Source organism: Xyrauchen texanus, chromosome 6 (assembly GCF_025860055.1).
Source record: "Xyrauchen texanus isolate HMW12.3.18 chromosome 6, RBS_HiC_50CHRs, whole genome shotgun sequence".
Lineage (NCBI taxonomy): Eukaryota > Metazoa > Chordata > Actinopteri > Cypriniformes > Catostomidae > Xyrauchen > Xyrauchen texanus.
In genome coordinates this window covers 15,483,130-15,487,650 of record NC_068281.1, presented here as the reverse complement: position 1 = coordinate 15,487,650, position 4,521 = coordinate 15,483,130, and positions in this window count along the sequence as shown.

Sequence of the window (4,521 nt, the reverse complement as noted above, 5' to 3'; positions counted from 1 at the left end):
TGTGTGACTTTCTTTCTTGTGCAGAACACAAATGAAGATTTTTAGAAGAATATCTCAGCTCTTTAGATCCACACAATACAAGTGAATGGTAACAAAAACTTTGAAGCACCAAAGAGCAAATAATGGTAGCATAACCATAAGACTCCAGTGGTTTAATCCATGTCTTTTAAAGCGATCCTATCTGTTTTAAAAATGTAACTCCTTTTTCACAAAATCCCGACATCAGCAGTCTGCTTGGCGATCATGATTTCAAGCTTGATTACACTTCCTAGTGCCATCTAGCACTTTGTGCATGCATCCTGCATTAGTAAGTATAATTAAGTTTGAAATCATGATTGTGCCTACGGACTGCAATGGCCAGGTATATAGTGAAAAATGAGTTATATTTTGGTCTGTTCTCACCCAAAACCGATGGGATTGCTTCAGAAGACATGACTTAAACCACTGGAGTTGTATGGATTACTTTCATGCTCCCTTTATGTGATTTGTTGAGCTTTTGGTCACCATTCACTTGCAATTCAAATGCACTTGAAAACGTTGTGTTCTGCAGAAGAAAGAAAGTCATCCTCTGGGATGGCATGAGGTGAGTAAATAATGAGAGAATTTTCATTTTTGGGTCAACTATCACTTTCAGCAATATGAAATGAGGAAGAATGCTTCTGCACTGGATATATCTGCATGGCTGTGATTTTGTTTGGCCTATTTGTTCCTAAATTTGCTCTGATAATGCAAAGCAGGATTGAGCGAGCAACACACATGCTGACAACCTTTTTAGCAAGTATTGGGAAAGCTACTTTAGAAATGTAGCTTCCCGTGCTACATGCTATTTACTACTTAAAATAGCTTAACGACAGTCAAGCTACTTTTTTGAAAAAGCTGTTTGCAATACTACAGTTTACTAACAAACTAAACTACATTAAAGCTATGTAAGGATCTTTTTAACATCACTGCTTCAAGTAATGTATAATAATGAAGAGCCATGTGGTTTGAAACATCACTGAGGTGGAATTATATAAAATTATTTATTCTTTGGAGCTGTGATGTGCTTACTTTTGTCTTTAGAAGTTTTTTATAAATGTTGTTTTCCCATTTTGGTTGAGCATCTACAATGAGCTTTTTTGCAATTGTTTGTTCGTGCTTTTGTTTGCTATGCTTTTTTTAAGAATTAAAATCTTTTTAAATATAACTTTTAGATGATATTTAATTCTGCAATCAGTTCTATAAACATATTTATACAGTTAAGTCCATACACGGTGGTGTAGTGCGCTAAAGCGTTGAACTGGTAAGCAGAAGGTTGCTGGTTCGATCCCCACAGCCACCACCATTGTGTCCTTGAGCAAGGTACTTAACTCCAGGTTGTTCCGTGGGGATTGTCCCTGTAATAAATGCACTGTAAGTTGCTTTGGATAAAAGCATCTGCCAAATGCATAAATGTAAAATGTGCTTCGAGTTTTTGCCTTTATTTACAGGACAGTAGGGTGAAAACGAGGAAATTAGATATGACCCAGGTGTGACTCAACACCTCTTGAATGTCTTTTGCAGTTCTTACTCTAAACTTGTTTAGGGGCCCATTTTTTAACTACAAGATGTCAAGTGGCCTCCATGAACTATGAATCATGCAATTACCATATCTCTACTAGTCTATGTATGTTTCATATCAGATTCCGTCGCTGCAACTGCAGTGTTAATTTTCTTCATCTCCAAAACTAATTGCAACAAGATGTTTATTTTGCTCTGAACAAGATATGTTCAAAAATGTTTGTCCTCGTTGGGGTAAGAACAAATGCAGACTATAGTGAAGGAGAGTACAGATTAAAGCTGCATGCCAAAGCTCTCTAGTACGAGATGGAAGAAAAACATGAAACAGTCATGACACAAGCGAGATAGGGGAAAAAAAGTGTTTCTTTTCAAACAGACATAGACAAAGAGAATTCAATTCAACCTCTGTTATCATTGTGTTCTTTTATATCTAGACTCTATAATAAAACTCCTAGACTGAGGTTCATTTGTTTGTCATCAACCAAAAAGAAGTGTGGGATGATCACGGGACGGAAAAATAATACAGTTTTGATTCCCCAGTCTATAATCTGTGTATTCAATGAACAGAGAGGTTTATTACATTCATAAAATGAGTTTTTGGCATCTTCAATAAACAAGTCAGTAAGACTTTGTTTAAAATATGACACTGTTCCTCTATAATATGAAATCCTCATTTTGTTCTTTCTGTACTTTTGTGTTTTATATTAGCAGCTGGGTTTCTCATTTCTTTGTACATTTTTGATGATGACTCTTTTTTTCATAAAAATGTAAAACATTTAGACCACTGTAAATAGTGAGTACTTTAAAAAAAAAATACATTATGTTCTTGCATTTCTGCTCTTTTAAAATAACATTACCAAATATCTGCAGATCCATTTTTTATTACAGCACAAACAATTTCAAAGAACTTGTCCTTTTTCTTAACTGGAGCATCATAATGCCGGCAGTAGTTTAATTACTTTCTTATTGCTGCAAGTCTTAGAGCTAATGAATCCGAGCAGTTTAATTTCCATAATTTTACAATGTCCTACAAATATTAAACACTAGACTGGTGAAGGATAGTCTATGATATCTACTGTATATTCTGTGACTGCTCTCTGCAGTACAATGTATATTCTGCATACTTTACTTTCTCTATATTAAACATTATATGGAAGACAGGAGAAAGAAAGAACACAACACAGAAACAGGCTGTACTTGTGTCTGCTTATTTGTTCACCCCCCTTTGATTTTCGGCAAATTGTTAATTCTATAATTAGACAGCAAGGAAAACATATTGTATATATCAGCCTGCACAAACGCAGCCTCTAGGTAGTTATCCTTCCGTGGAATTACAAAGCCAGCATTGTCAAACAAGAATATCTGTCATATTCTTGCCTTGATGCATTTCTCGATGAATTCCTAACAATTCTTGACTCTTCAGGGAATGTCAAACAGCTTGCACAATTAAAGAGAATGAAGGGGAGCAAATCGAATGCATCTAGGAATCGATGTCGATGCATACAGTAGAAAGAGAATGCTGCATAGAGTCATTTTGTTGGTACTGCAAAAATGTTTGTTATACTTTGCCTGTATTGAGAATACTGATTCTCATATTCATGCAAAAGATAGGAAAAAATATATATATTTTTACAGCTATTTGAAGCAAAGCCTTGACGGATGCCCTTGCTTTGTGTTAGTGAAATACAGCTAGAGGTCACACATTTTAGAAGCAATAGCGAAGCACACCGAGTATGTTGACAATGACTGCTTCAATGTGTGTAAAACACCCTCTAAATATTCCCTCTTACATATTCCTAACTTAGTTGGTCTGCACATTTGTATTTCACATTCTTCACAGCAACAGCAAAAACCCTCTTTATAATGAGAACAGAGATGTAATTTGACAGAAACAATTGTGTTCACACTGCTCAAAGCACTATTTCAACTGAATGCCAAAACAATGAAGTGTTTAAATGCAGTGACCAAGCATGTACTTCTACTGAGATCATGAACCAGCTTTTATCTCCTCAGTAAATCCCTGCCTACAGGCACTGAAGGATTTGGCTTCTGCCTCTTCTGTAATGAGCTCTGTGTCTGTACATACAAAACAGCCCTTTTGCTCAATACTGGAGCTGTGGCTTCAGCCTCCTCTCGCTCTTTTCCCCCTCTCTCAGAACCTCATTTTGAGCTCACAGTTTGATCTGTTTCAAATGAATGCATATTTAAAAGTGAAGAATGTTTCGCCTAATACCATAGGAATGCATTGACTTCCAGCAGCGCAATGCAACATTGGGCTTTGTCAACCATTACTTAACAGTGGGCCATATTATAATGTCAAAAAGTAATACAATATAATTGTCATTAAATTGTTCAAGCCATATTTCTCTATGCAGTAGTTGTGGCGTAAATCTCTATAATGGTCTTTTTTGTCTGACGGGACCGTGGCACCTTCGTCCCTTGTCTGTCTTGTGTTTTGTTGTCTGTCTTTGTGTGAGTGCACAGTTTTGGTTGTATTCCCTGCCGTGCACTCCTCGGTCTGTCTTGATTCGTGTGGGGAGTATAGTGTCTGAATCCTGACTTCCTGTCTGATTCAGTTTCGGTCTGTGTCAGGTTCCAGACACTTGTGCTCCATGTCTGTCTTTTATTGACATGGGTGCATAGTGCTTATGTCATCTTGGCAGCATGCACATGCATCAATATTTTGTCTGTCTCTCACCAACACAGGTGCACGTTGCGTTGCGCACATGGGTCGCAAGATGTCTTCATGTTGTGCTGGGGTTCGGTCACTTCAGTCTAAGTTGTCAGGTGTCTATGTGGCCAAACTCTCGCACAGGTGTCCTGTCTTGTTTTTGTCACCCGTTGAGTGAATTGCGTGGTGTTTGCCTCGTGACATGCGCTCAGGTTTTGTTTAGTGTGAGAATGCGTGGCATCGCTTTGTTTGGTGTTGCTATGCATTCTCTCATCTTGTTAGTCGGTTGGCATAGGCGTATATTGCCAGAT